Genomic DNA, 24,624 nt, shown 5'->3' with positions numbered 1-24,624 from the left:
TTGCCTAATGAAATCTAGGACAAAATATGAACAAAATTAATTATCCACTAATATGAACTATCTGCAATTAATTCAAATTACTTCTTTCATCAGTTCTCAGACCTTCTAAAGAACAAATACTAATTTTTCTAGACATCAGGTGTCTAGTGCAAAAGGCTTTCTAATTAATCAGTCCTTTCTTTAATGTTTACATCTGAGATAATGAAAGAATAATGTCATAAAGAATATCCAGGGAGATGAAGAGTTTTTCTAAAGCAGTATTTTAGCAGACAGTAACATAAATTGAAGAGTTTTCTGCACACGTTTGCTTGAAATGATGCCCTTTTATGTAAAGGACTTCACAGCCATGAGATGTTAAAATGCTGATCAGAGCTGTGTCATTGCAGCAAATAAAGCTTTTCTCTTTGTGTTAATGCTGTAGGATATATTCAAATTCTTTTATTTATATCTTCAAATACTGTTGAGTAGCATTTTTATTGGAAACACAATACTATTTACCTGGGCCAGAAAACACCACGAGGAATTTCAGTGTCTGGTGCTATCTCCCGTGGAAGGTCAGCAAGCACAGGCTGGCCCTTCCAGTCTGGTTTGGCTTCTGTGCCTCTCCATAGGTGCTCTGTGTACAGGGATAGAAGATGACTGAGCAGAAGCAAACTAGAATTATGACATTTTTCTATATTTCCACAATGAAGATGTACACAGGCATAAGGCCAGAGCCTGGAGAGCATTCACACTGTCACAGTGCTGCTGTAGCACATCGCAACTGCCCCAGTGGCTGTTGCCACTGACTGTGTCCTGTTGACAGGGCATAGCATAGTCTATGCCACTGATCAGGCAAAGCAGTGAATTGTGTCAGAAAAAAATGCTTTTGGAGGTAAAAAAAGTATAACTGAGGAAGAACAAAATGTTTAAGAACCCAGAAGCTTCAGCTCTTTCAACAATATTTCAATAATATCACGAGCTTCTTGATGCCCAGAGATATGAAGGGTAATAAAAAAGTACTTCTGCTTAAGGAAAGTTTATTTTTAGAATCATAATCTAAAAAATCCTAATCAACTCTCATGACTGAAGCTAATGAAACCACGAAAAGTAATCACTGTCTAGGGAGGCAAAATTATGCTGTGTGAAATCAAACTAGGGTATTTCTAATTGTCTTTGTGTTGCATGCCTGCATAAATTATATATTCTATATTATATGATTTAGCATTATCGAATTTCAGATAAAAACACAAAGAATATAATTTTAAATTCTGATCATATATATGGTGAAAAGAGATACCCAATTAATAAAGATGCTACTTTGAGTTATGTGTATTGTAAAATAGCATTCTTTCTGCTGGCTGCAGCTATTTACAGCATATATAGATGACAGCATATTTGTAAGATTAATCAGTAAGGAGTTACTTTGAAAACTACCTGAAATTTCTACAATTGTTTTCATTACAATATGACATATGAAAAAAAATCATCCTGTAATATATTTACAATGTTTATAGTTTTACAGAAGGGAATTTTACTTTGTTTAATATTTTCAAGGAAAATAGTCCTATGTCTTAGTTGTATCTAAAAGTTTATCTCTGGACTGATTGAACTGCAGAATCATTTTTGCAAGACTTCCATTAATTTTCTGACTTCAACTGCCAAACAGATAACCTCAAGATAAAATTATGATTGTTTTCATATTTGAATCTGTCTAAATTCTCCCCTTAAAAAAATAATTTTTAAAGAATTAGTGATGTTTTCTCTGTATTCACTTAATGATTTTCTTGTGTAGAACTACTATAGTAAAATTCTATAGTATAGGATTTTTGGTGGATTGACATTTGGTGTTCCCATATTATCACGGATCTGGCACTGCCACGAGTTGTTCCCTTCATCATTCCTTACTAAACCCCATGCTTAGGCAGTGATTACATTTTAGTGGTTTAATTAGCAGAAGTCACTTTATATGCTGGATTTGCTTTTCCTCATCACTTTGGAATAATCCCATTCTCTTCCCTCTATCAGCCTCCATATGCTTTCCCTCAACAAGCCTGTTCATGGCATCCACTTTGCAGCAGGGAGGAGGAGGAGCATCCTGTTCTGGGTATTGCAGTGTTTGGGCTCAGGAGTGCATCTGCAGGATCCAGCCTGGCCATTTCTGCAGAACAGCAAGGCCTGGCCTGCACACAGCAATATTACATAACTTGCAATGCTGTCATTCCCAGAGAACTTAAAATAATGGAAGCCTCTAAGCTGTTTCCATTCAAAGCCATGTGCTCTTTGCTAAAGGGTGGAATGTCATTGCTAGGTATGCTCAGAATATGGTGATCAGGGAAAAATTTTGCATCACATTAATAATGGAGAAGGCTTGTTTGATGTATTGAGGGGTTTGAGGTTAGTTTTTAATTTTTTTTTAAATCTGCTTTGTTGCCTTGAGAGCACAAAGTGAAATGATGATATTTGGAAGTTTGGATTGAAATCATATTACTTGGGAAAAGACTGCATCAAACCTCAAAGGAGCTTATGCCTTTAAAAGCATTGCTGAACTTTGCAGTTTGGCAAAATCTGCTTACTCACACACTTCAGTTAAAAAAGACAGCTAAAAATAGTTAATACAATCAGAATATGCATAAAATAACTTTAAGGCGTCAAACTGTCATCTCTGTTGGATGAGAGCTGAAATGGAAGCTACAAATGTTAAAGGTCAGACTGGGACACTCCTAATTTTGCAAGGTAACGTAGGTAAGCAGTTTTTGAATTTGGGGATTTGTCCCACCTATGAGTAGCTATATCAAAGTTAGTGTGTTAAGTCCAAGAAAATTGGCTAAACTCTGGACATATCAACTGAGATATTTGCCCATCCCAAGAGATTCAAATGAATGCAGGAAGCTGCATAAAGTGAAGTAGGAAAGAATAAGCCTAAACAATTTTAACTATGGAAAAATTTATTCACTACAAGAATGTGCACAAAATTAATATCAGTCTGTTGTATTTTATATGCAGAAATTTCCTGTAGGTAAATAAATGAGAGAAAACTTGAGATTCCCATTGCAATGGTAATTCAGGGGGTGGAGCATCTCTGTCAAATGAGATGATCAGCATTCAAGTCAGGGGCAAAAGTGCTTGATAAAAATTTACTTGTTTAGGTAGGAGCAAAAAGTTTATACCAGAACACCTTTATTTTGTGTGAGTACCTTATCTGTTAAATTAATGACTCTTCTGGATGGCAGAATCTTGGAAAAAGAAACCAGGGAGACCCTCAAGGAAGAATAAATTACAGCTGTGTACCTCCTGACAAATGCTTGTATAATTGTTGTGAAAATCCTCCAGTGACAACTATGCCATGGCTACCCCAGGCAATTAATTTTACTGTTTATTTCTTAGTACCAGAGATTTTTCTCAGTCTCTAAACTGGTGTGTTAGTGAAGTTTAAGCCCTTTGGTCTTTCACTTATCTACTGTAACTATCAAATTGAAGCATTCTCTGCTCTTTTGCTCTTTCTTTTGTTATGCTTCCCAAATCTCTGATTATCTACCTGAGTTTGTCCATGTCTTTGCTAAGGCACAGTTGACAGCTTCATTTGTCTCACAGAGACAATACTTGCTGAAGCCTTGCCCAAGGTGACTAGAGAGCTGTTTTGACAAGGATTTTTCTCGTTATTTATTGGGTGTATGTATGTTTGCATACATATACACTGTGGTTTGTATGTTTTTATGTTATGTTTACATATGTTTATATGTTTAAATGGGTACAAACATTTATGACATTAATTTTGTTATATGTTTGTAATGGTGTGACATTCCTGCCTTGTGCTTCACTTAGGAAGGAATTTAAGTCTGTTTTTAATCTTTACCAATTTAGTGTCAGTTTTTTTTTCAGTTTGTCAAGACCATTGTAAATTCTAGACCTCTCCCCCAATGTACATGGGGCATTTCTTATTTTGGAGGGAGGTACATATTTAATAAATTTATGCTTTCTTCCTTTCTTTAGATTAATAATGAAAATATTGAATAGAACACACCTACGAATCAGTCTCTGTAACTTCGGTGAGTAACTTTTACCATTTCATAGTAAACCACTATTAATAATTCCATAAGCCCGGTTATCCCATTTCGGTACCTATTCTTCATTACTTTCCTGATTATTGACTTCCCTGGTTCACCTAATAGAATATGTTGTGTCAAAAGCTCTAAAAAATTTGAAATACACAATATTTCTTCCTCATTTAAATGACCTGTTGCCCTGTCAGAGAAGGACATTAGAAAATTAGCTTGACATGATATGTCCTGGACCGAGACATACCAGCTCTTGGGCATAACCATGTTTTTCAGATTCCTTGTTATTTGTGACCAATTTGGGGGTGAAGGGAAATTTAATAATTCATGTAGGTTTCCAAACCTGTGGTTTATGGTTCCTATATTCCCTTTAATGACAGATACTGCAAAATACATTTTTGGCTTTGCAGTTCCTCACAGATACTTAATGAGTTTTAATACGTCTGCTTTGTTGCAGCTAGTTCAGTGAGTTCATCAGTCAGTATGAGTAACTTGTTTTAGTCTGGTTTTTTTTTCCAGACTCTTTTTTCTGGTGTTAATTGTTCTACCCACCTGCTTGCAGTTAACGTTTTAAAGCAAGAATACCATTCAGCATATGAGATGTTCTTGCATTCTGATAGCCTTCCTTTTATAGTCAGTACTAGACTGCCACATAGTTCTCTTACTCCTGACATCTGCAATGATTTCTTCTTGTCTTTGAATTCTTTGCTAGCTTCTTTCCAACTTATGCTTTGACATTTCTAATTTTCTTACATATTCCTCCTATATTTTTAGTATAATTTATTACCACTTTCTCTGTGCCTCCTGCTTTGGCTTGACCCTGGTGACGAGTTTCTGATGTAGTTATTTTCAACTTCTATAGTGGGATAGGTAATTTTTGTGGAAATGCCACTCTTCATAATTTTTTTTCACATTCATTGCTTGCTTTCCCAAAGGATTTGCTGAATCGATTGAACTTTATTTTCTTAAGGTCTATATGTTCCTATTCTTCTATCCAGCCCCTTTTCTTTCCCAAGTTTCATTAGCTGTTACCATACCATGGTCATTTTCATCCAAAATGTGTTTCTCTTCCTTTCTTGTTAATTAAGTATACAACAGTCTTTGCACAGATTTTTTTTGGCCTTCTGGATGTGCATGTGCATCTCTAAAACTTATCAGCACCATAATTTACAGATTAATCCATGTTGTACTGTATTTATTCTGGTTTTAAAGGTTTTCTGGGTAATGTAAATTAATACCTTGGTAGCTGTGGTATTTGTTCACAAAAGTTCTTGCCACTGCATTTTCATGATTTAGTCATCTGCAATGGGCACTAGCATGTTTCCAGACTTTCAGTAAGGATAATTTCCCAAATTTGGATCTCAAGTGTCATGCATGAACATGGTGGCCTTTTCTGTTGCAGTAGCATGTCTAATTTACTAAGGTTCTGTACTGCTAGTCATTAAATGCTCATTTTTAGGTATTCCTCTTCAGCTTCTCTTGTTTCTTCCCCACATTTCTTGCATTAATGAATAGGTTTCCCAAGCATGGAGTAGATTTAGCCATCATTTGACTCATTTCCTTCATACAGCACGTCCAAGCTGTTGGATTTTATGCTTAAAAGTGTTTTTCTCTTCATTATCACAATCTGGCACTGGCAACCAAATATGATTTGAGAAAACTTGTGATTAAAATCTCTGTAAGAAGTCACTGATCCCAATGTAAAAAATATTGTCATAAATCTTCTAATTCCTGACTTGACTTCTGACCCTAGGAAAGGTCAGTGTTCAGAAGCATGTTCAGTATTTATTGAAACAAAAAAGAGGCAGAGATTGTTCATGCAAAACAGTATTACATGATGTGAGACTACACCGTGTACTAACTGAATTTAAATGGTAGTGGTGGGAGAGAAGAGGAAGTTTTTAGTCATGCTGCATTAAGTTTGTTCCTATCTCCTTGGTCTTTAGGAACAGCACTGCTTTTAGTGCTGTTTTTAGTTACATTATGTTATCATTCAAAGCAAAGTAGGCATTTTCCAAAGAAAAGGAAAAACATCTTACACAGTGCTCAATTTATCTTTACAGATACACGCATGAATTTTGATTTTGTGTGTAATTTTCATTTACCATATGTGCAAGCTTATTTAATCATCAGTTATACTACATGTTGTCAAAAACAGGCCGCTATTAATATGTTTTTTATCTTGCAAGTATGTGATTTTCTTTTCTGTTCCAGTCCAGAAAAAGTAGTCATCTTAGCACTTCTGCAGTGAACATTTAAAATAGTTACTTAGCACATGGCAGTGTGACAAATGCAGTATTGCTTGACTTTAACGAAGACGTTAAGCATCTTAGAAAATATAGGGTATGAATAGCAAGACAAATTCTGTAATTGTGAAGATACAACATTAACCTCAGCTGAACTATGTCCCTAAATATTTATGCTCCAAGGAAGTATGAGAGCCAAAAGGCTGGCTGGTGTTACAAAGATGAGAAAAACACTTAGGCTCATGGAATCCAAGAGGGTTGAGTTTGGCAGGGTCCCCTGGAGATTATCCTGTTGAAATCCCTGCTCAAAGCAGAATCAATTAAGCAGTTTCCCCACGACTGTGTTCAGTTGGGTTGGGAGCATCACCAGTGGCAGAGGAGCCACAGCCTCTGTGGGCAGCTTGTTCTCTGGTTGTTTGTGGTATCTGATCACTATTACAGTAAGACACTTCCTTATGTTTAACTAGATTTTTTTGCATTTCCATCTGTGTGCTTTTTGTGTTGTCCTATCATTGGATACTGATATAAGAAACAAATTTTTAATAATGAAGATGGCAAAACACTGGAACAGGATGACCAGATAGGTGGTGAATGCCCCATCCCTGGAAACGCTGAAGGTCAGGTTGGATGGGGCTCTGAACAATCTGATCTGATTAAGAACCCCTCTTTGCAGGGGAGTTGGACTAGTTGACCTTCAAAGGTCCTTCCCACCCAAACTATTCTATGATTCCTGTTGGAAATTCCATTAACTGCTTCTCAGTAGATAAATTCTGCATTGTTTCTTGTGCTGATCATATTTAGACAGTATGGGATGTAATATGTCCAACATGACACCATGATCCTGATTATGATGCTGTTGGGTATTGATTGTCAGCATTATCTGCTTTATTGCCATTTAATTGTCATTCAGGAGAGACTGTGATATTCTGTGGAAATTTCAGTGCTCAGCTTTTGTCTTAGTATGTACTGTAAGCTTAGCAGGCATTGTTAGAGTCATATCGAGTTCCACTCATGGAGCACAGAGAGGCCCTTGTCAAAAATTCTTTCCAAGTAACAGCTGCTGTGACTGGTATAGGTGAAAAAAGAGAGAAAAGAGGAAAGGGTACTCTGAAAGGGAGTGCTCTTTGCCATAAACTTAAATTGAGAAATTAATTTCTTTTCTTGGGAAATTAAAACCAGAGAAATACAGGCAAACAAGTTGATACAGTTTGTAGATTACAAACCACCTTTCCTTCTATCAGGTTTAAGTACTGAACACATCAAATAGTACTGACAAAATTGAGTTAGAGAGTGTGCACACAGTATTTACCTAGCATGATGACTGCATTTCTGCTTCAATGGGATATTAAGCTAACAGACATGATTTTCTCATTTATTCACATGTGCATGAAGAAAAAGACATATAAAATTAAATCTGAAGGAAAGCTCCTGGGATTCTGTCTTGAGCCTTCAACTTCATTGAGAGTACAGGCCTGTGTGAATTTCTTGACTGCTTATGGACTTGGTTTATTCTGACTATTAACGCAAGAGAAATCTTTGTGGTTTTCTATGATAAAACAAGAAATAGAAGCCTTGACAACTCAGACGTATTAGGATTGTGTTTGTGTTTTGTTTTAGATAAGCAATATTTTAATTTGCATTAGATTTTTGACAGCTGCTTTAACAGCAACCCTTTGACATGTGTTTTAAGTAAAATTAATGCTTGAAACCATAGCTGTAAAGCATGAAGGTTTTATAATTTTTAAGTACATATAGTAGACAAAATTGTCATTATCTAACAATTAAGTTGCAAAAATTATTAATTTTAAATAAAAAATTAACTACTTGCTGTCTAACTCTGTGATCAAGGTTGTTCCAGTATATCACTATATCTCTTTAAGATTTCAAATTCTAACTGGGTTTCAATTGCCATAGTATTAAAATAATTTTTTTCTCTGGAATGTATGATTAATAAATGTGCAGGTTGTTATCATGATTGTTTTCCATTAGCTAACTATACAAAAAGAGTATGCCAAGGTATATGAAAAGCTGATTTAATGATATTTTTAAAACTGTGGATCTGTCTCTAGTGTTCACTGACAACCAGACCCTATATCATGCTTTAGTCCTGTTGGTATGCATGAACTGCTGTGGAACTTTGAAGAGATTTACCCCTTGGCCAAGACATTATTAAGTTCTCCACTGCGAATTCTTTAGAAGAGAAGTCTTGTATCAATCCTGGCAGGGGGTTTTCTCCATGGAGCTTGGTGGACTTTATCCCCTAAACCCCAATGAATGTCAAGTGAGTACAGTGGATGTGTAATTCCATAGGTGTTTTTGGAAACTTTCTCAAATAAACTCCAAATAATATGAGTAATAAAAAAACCTGTGGTGAATCCACAGATTCATGTTCACATTGATTCTTTCCCATTTCCAAATTCCACACTACTGGTCAGTGGTCTACAAAATCCATGTTTATTTATTTATTTATTTATTTATACATAAATATGTAGATGTACACATGAGCCCTGGCTGGATAGTTAACTCCTATATCACTGTGCACAGTCACCAGAGAGGGTTTGGTAGAAACTCCTTTGTAGATGGACCATTTGTAAATTGCAGTCAGAATTTATCAGACATGCAGATAGAGAAATGTAATTACTGACAGGCACTCTGAAGCCCACATAAATTAATCAACGTGCTTTCAAAAAAGTGTTTTGGGACAGCTTTAAGGAATTTTGAATAGTTGATTCCTCCAAAAGCTTAAATTAAAAAAAAAAAAAAAGTGCTCATAAAAATAAAGGTGTTGGTTACATATTTGACCTGATATAAACACAACATCCAATGTGAATAGACAAAATTCACCTTAGCAGGAGGCATCCTGGTGACTATCCATATCGTTTATATGCCACTTATGAAAGTGCATATGAGTAATGATTATGAATAGAACTAATCTCTCAAAAACACCTATCTCTTGCAATTTAAGTGGCCAAGCAAACAAAAACCAAATTGGGTGCCTGTTAAGTGTGCTTCACAGAACAGAAGGAACCTTGAATAGTGAACAGAAACTATAACTGGATATCCAAATTGTAAATGCTGAGATTTATGACAATTTCTTGAACATCCAGTGTTGTGGATATTGAAATAAAATTCATCTAAAATGCAAATTTCATTTTACATCTACTCAATTACATTACAGCTCATATATTACCATCTACAGGCAAAATTGATCACAACTCTCTACATATACATACATGTATTTCCTCTGCTTTCATGGATAGTAAAATTTATTTAATGAAAGTAAACAGAATCTGGCTCTTGGAAGCAGGAGAAACAATATAGAGCGTTATTGTTCAAGCACATAGTATTATACTGTTTTCCCTGGGTTTTTTTGTTTTTAAAAAATTTGTTTGTTTTGTTTTTGTTTTGTTTGTTTTTTGTTTTGTTTTTTGGGGTTTTTTTGCATGAATATCTTGTCCTGATGTCAATGTCAGCTGTTTACCAAGGGGTAGCATAGATCTGATATTCTGAAGGCTGGCTTCTACCCAGGCAGGAAAGCAGTGACATGAAATCTCTGTGTATTTCAAGTATAAATTACTTAATATATCTTGAGAGAAAACCCCCAAAAATATCTCAGGTATTTTCTTTGGAAAGCTCAGTCTCAAAGGAGTGATAGACTCCCAGTAAGAGATTCTTCATTACGCTGCATATAAAAAGAATGCATAGCAGTAGTTGCAAAGTTGAATATTTGGCCTAGGTGAAGAAAAAATAGTGTGTAAAGATATGTGCAGCAGCACTTCACTGTGGCACCAGTGGTACAGCTGTATTAAAAGTTTTTTTATGTAACTGCTAGTGACTCTTTTCAGTGACGTTAAAATAGAGTTTCTCTTTCAGCCAAATTTTTTTGCTTAAGCTTTGTACATAGTCTGATGCTAATGTACCACAGTGTAGACTAGTTGCAGAAGAATTATCATTCTTCTTGTTCCTTGTTTCCAGAGTTTGTAAACCCGTGTTGGTAGAAAACTAACTAACTAAATAAATAAATAAACAAACAGATCTGTAGTTATATAGATATATATGTGTCTCTGTCTCAAAATACTTTGACAGCAGTCATTGCTACATTATGCTTTGGTTTCTCCCACCAGAGCTACACTTTGCAAGTCTGTTGATCTGTACTTCCTGTAATAAGGATTTCCTCTGTGTGACCACTCTGTTTCCGTAGTGACAAACATAACCAGAAATAAACTCTATATGGATGTTTTCTAGTTTTCTTGGAAGCTCAGCTTGAAAACACTAATACTTGAAGAAAGATTGTATTGGCAGTACCACATTAATTTGTTCATGAATCATGTAGCCCCAGAACCAAAATGAAAATGTTCTATAATTAGGATTCTTAGTGAAAGAACATTTTACCTGTATTCATATATCAGACAAAAAATATTAAGAACTACTTGAAAATATAAAATTATATAAAATTACTCTTTATTCTTTCTCACTTTAAAGTTTAAATTGCATTTTAAATAAGCCCATTCTCATTTAGGAATTAGGGACTAGACCTTTCATTAAAAAATGTGTGAATCAATTTTTAATCAGCTCCAGTAAATTCATATTGGGGTATAATTAAAAAGTAAAATTAGTGAAGACAATTTAAAATTCATTAACATTCACTGAAAACATTCAAAATAATCACAAGCAAAATTGCTCTTTCATTTGTTTGTGGAGTTGTGTAAAACTGCATTTTGGAAAAACACTTTGCTGACTAATATGGAAGAAGATCACTAATCTTTGCACGCCTTCTTACTGCAATGTTGATGAATCAGTGTTAGCATTAATTACTATGCTCGAACACTTTTAATCCATGAGAGTAAAAATTTTATATAAATAATATTTTTCAAAAATCAAAATTGTTTTGATTCTTGGTAGACTTTGTGTTTGGGTCATTATCCTGGTGTTGCAATAAGTGCACATTGTGTATACCTCTAAGTAGTTACACTTGTAAAAGATTAGAAAGTTCAATTCTAAAGTGTAGTACTCATGGTTTTTATTACAGTTCTTGAGATTTCAAAATATAAGAAAATTCATTTCATAATTTGCTATTTCAGCCTCTATGCAATAGATAGAGTTGACAGTGAAACATGTAAAAGTCCTATTATATCCTCTGTCCTAGAAAAAACTGCATTCAGCCCAAACTTTAGCAGGACTTTGTTAGTTTAGTGTTAACAAGTTAGAAAGTTATCAGAAACGAAGAGATTAAATACCAGTAAGTTTTTTGCCTAGTTTTCCTTTTTGATAGAAAAAAACCAAACAAAACTGTAGGTGTTAATATGCTAAGACTTCTCCAGAGTCTATGTGAAAAGGACTTTTTTCTAGGGAAAGTGATGCTAAGCAAAAAGACTAGACATTCTTATTCTTGGGTAATGCTAGTGAGGTGAGATTTAACATGTCTCTCAGAAATACAAAAAGTCTTCCTTTACTCTGCTTTTATGATTAACTCTGAGGTTTTAGGCTTGCATGGCTGCTCTTCCATAAGTTCATGTTCTCTTTTGCTTTGAACTTTTTAACATCTTTTTCACTAACAGGATGAGAAACTTCCTCAAAGTTCTTAGCAGTCAGAACTTTTTGATCTTTTAACCTAAGATGAGTCAGTGCTAAAGGAAACCAGAACAAAGCAGTAAGCTGACATAGTAACTTACGCTTTATATCAGATTTTGATTGACTATGTTAATTCAAGGTCAATATAGACTACTAATGCTTTCAAGTCAATAAAATTTGACCTGTTCAACATGTACATAAATAATTTTCCATTATACTGAGAATTCAAAGTGTCTATATGAATCAGTGGTTTGTAGCAGCTTTTAAACAGAAGGTGGTATTGATTCAACCCACACTGATACTGATCTATGAAAATTAGTTGGAGTGGAATTTTTAAAGTCTCAGGGAATATGAAATTTGCATGTGTAAATGAGTATTTACTTACATGAGTATTTATTGTGAACTATTTTGAAAACATTTGGTCAGTAATACAGCATTCCAAACATACTTAAAGCCCTCCTAAGATTTAGTACCTCTATAAGATGTTTCATATGTTGACTTGTGCATGTTCTATTTGTAATTCTAGTGACAAGTAAAGGACTGTTCCGTTTACAAATTCTAATACCTTCTCATGGGAAGCAGAGTCAGTGCAGTTTATTACAGGTGTATCTATATGAGGACACCACCACATGGTAGTAAACCTGTGATATCAAGTAATTGAAAAATTGAAAGCTCTAACCCTCTGATACTCATGTGCATCTTCCTTTAATTTGTTCTTTCTGTCAACTCTCTTGTACTCTGAGAAGATTCTCACTCCTACTCTGGATTATTGTCCAGTCTGTGTAGTTGTGCTCTTCACTTGGAATATCATTACCTGCTAGAATTTGGATGCAGCAAGTCCACTTAGATTAAGGCAGTACTCTGTGAACACAAGGGTAACTGCTAGCTTTGAAAGAATGGATGATTCTTTTAATATAAGGGTCAAGACAACACAGAGCAATTAAAAGGACGTATTCATTACATGAGTCATTGAGAATGTAATGAACTGCAAAATCATGGTGCCTTGGAAGACAAATTTCTCAGATTCATGTCTGGTAATTAGAGAACAAGTCTCTTCTATTATTATTATTACCAAGCAGCATTTCTGATTCCACAAGATCTTTTCATAGTGCTTAAATTCCCTGAGTAATACTCAAAACTCACACCAGATTAGCATTCTGTGTTTTGTTCTTCATAACATTTGTCTCAGCAGGGTAACGAATAACTGAAATAATTAGTGAATCCTTTTGCCTTTGCAATAAAAGCAGCATGGTCTCTACTCAATGTACAAAGAACATCCATCAAATGAATGCAACAGCCTGGACAGGAAGAAAGGCCAACTGCAGCCCAGTGTGTCCAGCCTTCCTGCCTGTGTCAGCTGCATACCAAAATGAGTATTTCTGGAAATAATCCACAAGAGAGAGAATTGTGGCTCTCCAGCCTTCAAGTGCAGGACAAAGCCTTGTTAAAGGGATGTCTGGGCTCCCCAGGGTGACGGTTGATGCTGGTCACTGGGTGAGACGGGTACCCCTATAAATACATCTGCAGAACAAGGATCTGTCTCTGAAGCATTTGCAAATGAAAAAACATACAGGCCTAAGTATATTAGATGGTGATATGTAAGGAGTAATTCCTATGTTAAAGCAGTATCTAAAGGAAAAGCAGGGGAAAAGAAAACTCCAACCCTGAGGCTTTTCTCTTAGAGTTTTTTTCCTCAAGATCCTCCATTCTGGAGCAGATCACTCAAAGAATCGAACTGACATAAATAAGTACAAGATAAAGTACCATTGGGCAGTAATCTATTATAAGATTAATACTTCATGGGAGGTATGTTAGGGTTAATGCTTAGAAATTGGCAGAGCTGCCTGGATCATTTGGCAAATTTGGAATGCCTCATTTTTGGAAGTGTATGACAAGATATATTTAAGAAGAGTTCAAGTGACAGGTTGCTTTATTCTCATTATGACATTATTTTTGTAGTAATATCTTCTTGTGTAATATTTAATCTAATGTTTATGCATTTTGGAACAAATCTGAAGATAGGCAAATAACGGTTTGATTAATTAGCAGTTAGTGCTAGGGGTGAGAAGTTCTTGGCATGATAAGAGACTTCCAAGTTCTTCTAGTTTCACAGGTAAATCTTGCATGGACTAGCACTTTCTCAGAGTCTAACACTCTGTGTGCACCTGCATATGTTTTGTTGTTTGTATTATTAATCATTGAATATCAAAATACTTGAAGAGCTGTAAAACTTGCTCTGGAAAGACCTGTTTTCTCCCAAGAGTTTGTTTTGGGATTTTTTTAAGGGATTGTTCTTTCATTGCATCCATCTTCTCAAGGCCATTCTTCCAGGAATCTGTGTATCAGAAAATAAAACCCTTCATGGAAGGTAGCTGAGAAGAGAAATAGAGGCAGATGTTTTGCAGCATGAGATCTGGGAAGTAAATGCAGGTGAACAGGCAGGCCATATTATGCCCCTTGCAGATGTCTCCTTAATGGAGAGATGTTTTCCTGGGATATGATGAATAATTCAAGGTATAGATTAATTCAGTGGCCAATGAAAAGATTTCCTTCTTGAATTGCCAGATTAGTGGACCATTGCCTCTGAAAGAGTGCTCTAAAGCCTTTTGATCTGAAATGATGTGCTTATTATTAAAATATGTGCTTCTCAGGTAGAAGAAGATTCTCCATCACTGCTGCTAATGTATTCTTGCATTATTTCATTCACTACTGCTCTGCCTATTTTTTCACTATCGCTACTGCCATATAGTCCTCCTGTCCATGAATTCTTGCCTGATCACTCAGGGATGGGCACGCAACCAAACATCTGTGTGCATGTCTCTCACAAGCCTTTGGCTAGGGTGTTGCAGAAATCAATATTATTATGCACAATGAGTGTTGCTACAGTTTGTATGTATAGTCCTGAAAGAAACCTCACAGACAAAAGAGCATCTTGGGCAAAGTGCAGTTGAGTGGCTCAGGTATTGTCAGTATTAATGGTAACAGACCCGTTTAATATCTGTTACTGAGGCAGGGCATAATTCAAACAGTTGAACAGGCATTAACCTGTTTGAAAAGGGTCTGAAAGACAGTGCTGGCTAAAATCAAGTGAATTTATACTTATGTTTTAATGGTGCTTCTGAGATATTTCTTGTGTTGAGGTGGGTAGGTTGGAAGGTTTGTCATACTTTTGCATAAACTTGAGATTTTTTGTTGTGGTTTACATTTAGTTTGAATGTTATTTGGTTGTGTTATTTGCCTTGTTGTAATGGTTTTTCCCTCAGTTGTACCCCTTTGTTAATATAAAATGGTTTCTCCCTTTCCTGCGCTTACCCTTGCCCATCACCACAATCCCCGCCACCCTTCCAGAATCTTCCCTGTCCTTCACCCTAAACCCTGCCCACACAGTTGTCAACCCCTCCTGGCCCCTCCCATTGTTCTAGATAGTTCTGTATCAGTCATCCCCCTCTCGGTTTACGATTTGTTACCATGTATAAATCCCCGCCTATGTTATCCCTCATTGGTTATGTATATATGTAATCCCGCCCTATGTTGCACCCCCTGTTTTCCCTGATTGGTTTAAGCATTGTATCCTCCCTCGGGGGAGGTCCCCTATTTAAGTTGCTGTAAGCCTGTTCTCCTCGCCTTTCTTGGTTCCTTCCCTTCCTGTCCAGTTGTCTTTCCTCACACTCTCAATAAACCTCTCCTCAGAACCTAGAAAGGTCTCCTCCTCAATCCTTCGCCTCCTCTCGGATGCGGACATAGCCGTGATAAGGGTGGAGAGCCCTAGCTGGACTCCTGCTTTACGGAAGCTGGGAGACAGCCCACTCTTGACGCCAGCAGCCAACAGAGCTAGCTGGGCTTGCTAGGTTGGAGTGGTCGAGGCTGCCGCGTCAATTTTTTTAAATTCTTGTTCTGAAGCAGAGAAAGATGAGAGTAGAGTACCTACAGCAGTGGGAGGTGAATGGATGAATAGCTGTAAAGACTCCAGTCCTCTGACTCACATGCTCTGTGGAACTGGTGGCTGAAAAGGTGGCAGTCCATCACCCACTTTTACCCACTATCATAAATGTATGAAGAAGTCTTTAGACAAGCAACAGGTAATAGAATGTATGAAAAACAGTTATGACTTCTGATAGGAGACACGTGTTCATCTAATAAAGAAATGGCAGATTCCAGAGAAATGGGCTCAGAGTATTGCAGAGCACAGCAAGACAATAACTAGACTTCCTGAGAATGTATGGAGAAATGAATGGGAGCCACCACTTCTGCAGCAGGGAATTTATTTGTTAACAGTGAAAATACTGTTAACTGACAGTTCTTTTAATAATAATTTGTATTTCCTTCGTGGTTTACTTATATGCTTACATTTTTAAACTGATGAATCTATTATTTTTTTCCTTTTGTGATTATCTCTGACTACAAATATACTGTATGAGGTACTTATTTCAGACGGGTAAAAAGCAGGGTTGGCACTGTGTAAAAGTTGCAAAAATTTGCTTAGGAGTATTGTGAAGTGTGAGAAAAAGTCTCCAAGAGGAAAAATAATACCTATGAAACATATGTTTATGCTTGATTAGTAAAAAAGAATTGTTTCCTCAGTGAGTCACTCTTCTTCACAAGCATGTGCGTGACAGAAGTTTCCTGGTTATGATGTAAAATCCAGAACCGTTCAAACTACTTGCTAAAAAAGAAGAAATCCTGCAATTCGTTTTTTTTTTTTCCCCCCAGTGTAGTTATCAGGAGCACACAGTTCAATTATCATGGGCGTTATATAAAAGAGTTACTTCAGAACTATTTTGAGTACAAATGCAATAATTCATCTGGAAAGAAATGACATATCCTCAGGATTAAATAATTCCATTTTGTGAACAAAAAGCAACTTGTGAAGTAAAAACACCTCTGAAAGGGCTGGTCTCAAACCTATTCATATGTCTTGGTCCAACCCTAGTGAAGTCAGTGAAAAGTCTCTGGTTGAGACTCTCAGACAACTAGATACAACAATGTACATCTCAACTAACTGTTTCTGCAAAAGAGGGGTTATTTAGTGTGAAGAAAAAGGAGAATGGGTACTATAGAAGGAAGACAATGAGTTGATAAAGAGCATAATGTAATAAGACAGTGAAATACCAAAACAATTCCAGCATTTCAGACCTATGGAGCAGGACACTACATCCTGTCTATTCCTTTCAGGCTGCTTGGCCTTACCTAGTCATCTGTTCTATTTAATTTGGTGGCACATGGCATTAGCTGTCTTGTAGTTTGGTCATTGTGTCTGTTTCACAATATCTAAGCAATTTTTCTTAAGGTAAAATCCTATTTTACCTTGACAGGATATTTTGGAGGTGTTGAGCCAAGCACAATGTGACTACTTATCTTTAGAGCAGATATATGCTCTCCCCAGCACACACTGCATAATTCCTAGGGGACATTGTAGATATTACATGTTGCAGATGGGAAGGAAATTTGGTCTCAGAAACATGCTAAAGAATGTATTAATCAAGAGGTACAAAAATGTAATGTAAATTCTGTGTTGGCAAAGTGATTTGAGTGACTTGTGTGTTGCCCACTTTACCTGTATGAGTTGGCCACATACCAAGATTGGCAGGATTAGCCAATCCTGCCTTCTTTGAACAGCAGCTTCTATTTAGGCGTCACAATGGTTTTATTTCCTAATGTTCCTAGGAAAGATCATTGACTCACATCCCTGAGTGGGAATCTTTGGACAATTCAGACCATGTCTTGCTTTCCTAATTGTGTAGATCTGGCTGAGTGACAGGCAGTAAAAAGGTTTAAACTGTCCTGCCCTTATTTCTTAACATTTTAACAAACCTGAAAAGGGAGATGTTTTCTATTTCCAGTTTTGAAGATCAAAATACCTGTTTAATAACTTGAAGTTCTGACATCTCTTTTTGATCTGTTATCCCTTAGTTGCCTTGAAGGTAATCAATGCTTATCATAGAAGCCCCAGTCCTAGTGTGATGGCTGACATTGTAAAAATGCTTAGCAAAATTACTGAACTCAATGGGTTCTATTTCTGTTGTCCTTTACACAGGCAAATGCTGTTGGCCCACTAATCTGGACATGCTCAGGAAAGGGAAACCTTCTTTACCTTCCTGAATACATGTCCTGTGCAATCATTTAATGGAGATTTTTACCTGCTTTCCTGATAGTTACATATGAAAGCTATTGCTTTATCATTTCTTTGCTGGCACAAAACATATCTTTAAGTAGGATTTTAAGATGCAATGCTAAATATTTGAGGTTAGCCAAAAAAGCTCTGGGACATGTTGATGAACTAGAAAATGGAGATAAATGGTGTTACCTTTAACAAATGCATTTCAAAGTGTAAAGGATTCCAGAATGTAAAGGATAACTACACAGTTGATGCAATCAAGCTTTTTCAATGTAATAGTGCTTTTAAATTGATTTGGGGCCTAAAATTGACATAGCTGTAATTAAAGTTCTGCATGCTCATCTACCATGGCATGCACACATCTGTTATTAAGTCTGCTCTACCAAAAAGCTGAAGAAATACACTCTGAAATACATTTCTTTTTAAAGTCAAATATATTTATTCCAAGTAGGGAACATCAGACAGCTCCTGCAGGGAATGTGACTGGATTTGGCAGATTAAACAATGTACCTAAAACTTTTATTTCATTTGTTAGCTACTGGTGATCATTCACCTGTATGGATTATTCTGTTGCATTTATAAAACTGTGATTAATATGATACAAAATCCTATTCTGCTTATGATAACTGAAAGAAAATAGTGATTATCGTTTGAATGCATTTCTGTATGCAAGTTTCTGTAACTTTCTACCCTCTTACTTCATTCCCTAGTTTGCAGAAATGTATTTTCTGTTCTGTCCCCTTCCATTTCACATTTTATTTGCTATGCCTGCTTTCTTATTCAGCATAAATAACCATTATGCTCTGCAGTCATCTAACTTCATTTATATTGGGAATTAATACAATATACCTCCAGGCTGTCTTCTCACTAGCCAGAACAAAAAAGGAGCCTGGATTCAGCTCCTAATGAATCATTCCTTTTGGGGAGAAATATAAAGTGCAGTTCACTGAAATTCCATTAAAATCTTACATATCCATTAAAAGTGCAAGTGCAATACATTTAAATGCAGAATGGAAGACAGACTGGGCATATTAAAAATGAATGAGCACTTACAGAAATGATTGTACTCATTTTAAAACCTCTGAAGGTTACTCTGGAAGAACTCCAAATGTTGTGACCACAACCACCTCTCAGTTTTCAATACTATGCCCTGTCACAGTCATGAACTGGAAATGGGAAAACTCACTTTTAGAATGATCCCATTGTAGCCTGAATATTGCATCACTCCAGGTTCTTCTGCATGATCATCTTTCCTCTGGGTTGGTCCTTTTACTGTTACCTCTAACTCCTTTGCACTGGAGATGCTATCTTGATATAGTTTTAAGATTTCAAGACTATTTTTAGCTTTAAAAAATCTGAAATATAATTTCTATTTTCTTCCCCATCTGTGAGCATCAGACCAGTTATATTTCTCTGCATTCATTTCTGGTTTTCCCCTTTATGAAGGTGCTACTGTTATGTAAGTGCTCTAGTAGAAACTCTCTAGGATATACCAGTAAGATTTCAGCTTCCCCTTCCATATGGTTGATAAGTTTGTTTTTAAAACTGGAATTTTAGTCTTTTGTTCAAAGTGCAGCTTTCAATATTCTAAGCTATTAATTTAAACAATAATAGACTGCTATTTTCTTTTCTAGTCCCTTACACCTGGTAAGAAAATTTTTGGTGACTATGAGGCAGAGAAAGTGAAGAGACAGAATGCTGATCATTTGGAGGAAAAATTTTGCCCCACAGAAAAGATTTTGATTAATTTCTCATCTGAAAAAAAAAAAAAAGAAAGAAAAATATTTTTTTTCTTCTTTCAACTTTGAAACATTTAGACCAAAAATATCAAACTTTATTTAGATCAAAAATATTTCTTTCTGTCTGTCCCGTCAATGGCAAGTGTCTGGAAGTGACTGGAGGTTGGCAGTCATTATGTCTACAGAAGTTTCTAATACATATATATAGTTATATGCAATATGCTATTCAACATTCATTCATATAATTTTAAGTTGCAAGATTAAGTACTGTTATTTGTCAAAATAAAGGCTCCTCTCTAGTGTTGAAGTACAAAAGAAAACCAGTGTTTCTAGGCTTGGATTTCTCCCATCCAGACATGGAGATCTAAAATAGTTCAGATGAATCATGACAACTAGAGCATAGAGCACATGAATCCCTCATGGTATCTTTCAGTAGCAGATTACACACAACTAAATTTAGATGTCTAAATGTAGGAAAGCAATTCAAACGCTTTGCCATGTCTTCAGCCTATCTCTCCTTTGCTACAGAGAGGCAGCAATTTGCTGCTGCACCATAAGGATGGTGTTTTCTCTGCCCACTGCCCAGTGGCAGGATCTGAGGGGATGGCCTGAAGCTGTGTCAGGGGAGGTATATCCTGGATACCAGGAAAAGGCTCTTCACCCAGAGCGTGATTGGGCACTGAACAGGCTCTGCAGGGAAGTGGTCACAGCACCAAGCTGACAGTGCTGGAGAGGCATTTGGACAAGGCTCTTGGGCACAAGAGCCTGGTGTGACTCTTGGGATGGTGCTGTGCAGGACCAGCAGTTGGACTTGATGATCATTTTGAGTCCCTTCCAATTCAGCTTATTCTGTGTTTTTGTGAATACCTGCTGAACAGTGTAAGAAGGAAGAAAACAACACACAGCAGCTCCTCCACAGTTTGAAGTTACTTCAAAGAAATTATCACCTACAACTAACACATTAGAACGGAAAATATGAAATAAACGTCTCCTTGTTATTTGTTCTGGAGACAAGCTTTGGTTGTAATATTGAAATAATGCTTTATTTAATACAGGATCTTGTTATTTTATATGACATTTTAATAAAACATGCTAAGGTGGAAATGGAAAGATTTTAAATACTTATGTTTAATTACGTCATCATTTAATAAAAATCATCTTCAATGGTAATGATTATCATTGTCAGTCCTTTTCTCACACATACTTATATATATATATATATATCATATTAGTATGAACATTGATTACTATGCTTATTGAAAACTACATTCTGATTTTCTCTTTTAAATCAGCACTGTGCACCAAGTAAGTGAAGAAGCATCTCAAATCTTTTATATTTACTGGTTATACTTTCAACAAATGTTATAAACAATCACAAACCCTCTAGCTTTATAAATCAATTCTGTGTATTAACCTGTTGTCAATGATCTAATGGCCAGTCATTAATGTATATACTTTAAATTCTAGCATATAATATCTTTTCAGTTAGGAGTATTTAAACCAAATAAATTCCATGTGAAAGACTCCAAGGGGTTTGAGTTCCCTTTCAAATGTTAGCTGAGTCACCACGCTCAGAGTGTGTCTGTATTGCAGCTGCTTGAGCAATGCTGTCTGAGCAGCTGGAAATGGGCACTGGGAGCCAGTAAGCTGCTGAATCCTGGTGGTTTGTTTGGGTTAAGAGAAGCTGCTATGTGAGAAATTGGTCCCTGTGTAGTTCTGTGCTATCTCGGTTTGACTGCTCCAGGAACCTGAGCTAGAGTGGTTTATCTTGGCTGGTGAGGTGCAGTGATAATGCATGTCATTAATTCAAAGTCTGGAATAATTCCTCAAGAATTAGCAGAGCTTTTTAGGTAAAAAGACAAAATAAACAATGGCAGTGACAAATCCCTTCAGTTTTCCTCAGTTTCTTGTTGAAAAATCCCTTAAGATGCACAGCTAAGTTTCAGCTTCAAAATAGAAGCAATGTTTGAGTCATGACACTTCCTACATTTCCTTCTTCAATCCCATTCTGAGCTCTACAGCTAGAGTGGCTCTGAGACCTTCAGAAAGGGGTCCCAGTGTCCCTTGGTGGCACAAAACAGAATTCTCATTTCTATAAAACTGAGACAAATCATTATTAAGATGGCACAAAGCCACAAGTTATCATGGTTAAAAGTTTGGCCTACCAACAAACAAAACTTGATTTTGTACTTTTCCAACATGTAAAAAAACCTTAGCGCAAGCATGGACTAGGCAGTATATTTGTGGTGACATACAGTGTGTGTCACTAAAAAAGTGTTAGTCACTTTTTAATTTTATTCTGGAGTGTACATACAAGATACACTGCAATGCTGACATCCAGTTTTGAAGCTTAAGACTCATATTTAAGGTTAGAAGAAAACAGCACAGCTGTGGCTTCATCCCTTTAAGTGAGAATGCCTTACACTAATGATCAAGGCCACTAAGCAGAAAATGGTGAAAAGGGATTTGAGGATTGATCTAGATGACTTCAAGAGGGTCTTGTCCAACCAAACTGATCATATGGTGAATGAGATGGCTGAAGACTTTAGCGTCTATGGTTTTCTTACTAAATGTATAGGTAGGTAATGATGAGAGCTACCCCAGTGACCATAGCAGCTACACAGAGCTGTCAGTGTATGCTCTTCTCTAAACCTGCTATTACTACTGCAGCAGGCTCACAGGCCATACTCAGAGAGGTCTCAGAGTGAAAATAAAATGGCAGGAAGAGGAAGGGGAAACAGCAATGGTCATTTGCTGGAATTGTCAGTGATTGCATAACCAAGCTCTTCTGAGGCTGATGAAGCTGAAATTCTTATGCATATTCAACATCATAAACAGATTTGAGGATCAGCAAATCATGAATGCCACCAAGATTTCAGGAGTAACTTACTTCTGAATCAGGAGATTGTTACTCTATCAGAAGTAAGAATCACTGACTTGGAGATGCAGAGGGAGACTAAGGGAAGCAGCTGTCTTCTGCCTTGGTGCAGAATGAGCTGGTCCTGTTAGTTCCTGACCTACCTGCTATAGCACATAGCCTTACATCCACTCTCTTTCTGAGGAGGTGTCCAAGTCCCCACCATCTCCCTTTCTCCTCACTATTCCACGCTTACACTACATTTGAACCGGTACTAAATATTGGGATGGGGGGACAGATTAAGCCTGCATTATAATGTTTCCTAGCAGCTTTGCCAGGTTGGTACTGGATTTCAGAAAGTTCTCATAAAAATATCACCATACAAGGTTGTCATTCAACAGGGAAAGAAAAATATACATTCAATTCCTTGGAGTAGCTTTTTATATTAGAGCTGTCAGAATTCGTTAGCAAGAATGGAATTCAGAAGGTTCAGGCCTCTACTAGAAGAGAATAGTAATAGCAGCAGCAGAACAAGCTATACCTCTCTTTACCTTTGTGTATTTTAAAGAAAAGGGAAGAGAAGTAAAATAATGGAAACATCCTGAAATGGTCCATACTTGGATGCTTTTCACCTCTTCCCAGCCCATATTTATGATCAACAAATCCACAATAATATTAGTTCAGAGAAAACAAATACCTGATGTAATCTCACTATCAGTGCCACAACTATATTTTCTATTTTATACTTCCGTGTAGATTTTGTGCTGTTTGTATTCTAGAGATTTCCAGTTGATAGAAGGAAGGAAATGGAAAGATTATAAAAAGAAAAAAATTATCACACCCAAGAGATTAATTCCTGTACCAAAAAATCCTTGACAATTCTAGTCACGTTGGGTCCCTTTTAGAGTTGCAAGGGCTGTCACTCATTCTATGCTGTAACCTGGCATTTGAAAGCTTCCAGCTTCCCTCTTGATATTTCCCACTCTGTTTAACTTGTTCAAGTGTATTTCCTTCACAATTATGTTTAGCTCTGAGGAACTCATTCTTTTTATACCTGTATTTAACTTAAACCATTTAAGGTCTGGTTTTCTGTGAAACTTGCTGCATTTTTTTCTCTGTGATCAAACATTATTAAATTAATACTAAAAGTCTTAAAATCTTAAAATTCAGTGTGATTCTTCCAATTTTCCCTGCAATACCATATTAAATGGGAAGAGGTCTTATTATATAACCTTATTTAAAATATGCTATTGAAGATGACTTCCCCACTAAAATATGCATTTTCCAAATTATCAGGCAGAAGCATTCTGTATGAAGTAGTTTGTTTTCTTTCACATTTTAAATTGAAATTTAATTGGAGCTTGGTCAAAATTGTCTGAAATTGAAGAATCTCTTCCCAGCAATAACTTAATTAAAAACAAATTAAGAGTGGGAGATGCAGAAATGGAAGATGTTCCATCCTCTAGGAAAAGAAGAAAACTAGACAGGTACAGTAACAAGAAGAGGAAAAGAAAATACAGTGGGTGCTACTGTTTGGATATATTTCCTTTTCTGATTTTTGATACAAGGTTTGACTTGTTTAAAAAAACCCTTTGCTTTTCTGTTGGTGGCCTCTTTTCCTCATCCTTTGGAGGTTAAGTACTTTTGGGCTGTAGTTTAGACAAGTGTCAACACATGATGGACAAGGGCCCCTCAAAGCAGCAGCTACTGTGGACTCCAGCCAAGGAGGGCAGCAGGAGGACATAAAAACGGTGTGAGCTGAGCAGATCAGGACATAAAGGAAAGCAGAGAGTGGACTATGTTGAGTTCTTAGGGCAAGAACTGATCTGATGCCTCCTGCCTCCTTAGAAAGCAAAGGTTAGAATGGGTGACAAGGAACCTTACAGGGCATAATGGGAAGTCAGAAAAATTAGAAGCACAGCTGCCTACACATCTCTGGTATTTCATGAATATGAAAAGATGCTTTTTCAGAGGACAACTCACAGCAGGAACTTTTTTCTTTCTCTGTGTCATATATAAGGAATCCATAAAGACTCAGAGCCTGAGATTAGGTAGGTAG

General features: G+C 36.4%; 1 protein-coding gene across 12 annotated transcripts in view; it reads left to right on the top strand.

Moving 5' to 3' along the window:
• LOC148222000 (uncharacterized) overlaps window positions 1–24,624 on the top strand; it is a 317,722-nt gene that overhangs the window by 195,645 nt on the left and 97,453 nt on the right. For 9 of the 12 annotated variants that reach the window (XR_015807029.1, XR_015807023.1, XR_015807021.1 and 6 more), the window contains one exon: window positions 3,973–4,028. The gene's annotated coding sequence lies outside the window, so the exon portion shown is untranslated. Of the gene's footprint in view, window positions 1–3,972; window positions 4,029–7,675; window positions 10,487–24,624 lie in introns of those variants that run through there. The other 3 variants (XR_015807028.1, XM_088173826.1, XR_015807022.1) reach the window with 2 other exon arrangements.

This window comes from Sturnus vulgaris, chromosome 15 (genome assembly GCF_052056855.1).
Source record: "Sturnus vulgaris isolate bStuVul1 chromosome 15, bStuVul1.hap1, whole genome shotgun sequence".
Lineage (NCBI taxonomy): Eukaryota > Metazoa > Chordata > Aves > Passeriformes > Sturnidae > Sturnus > Sturnus vulgaris.
The sequence above is the reverse complement of the archived record's forward strand: the minus strand, read 5'-3'. Positions and strand labels throughout refer to the sequence as shown.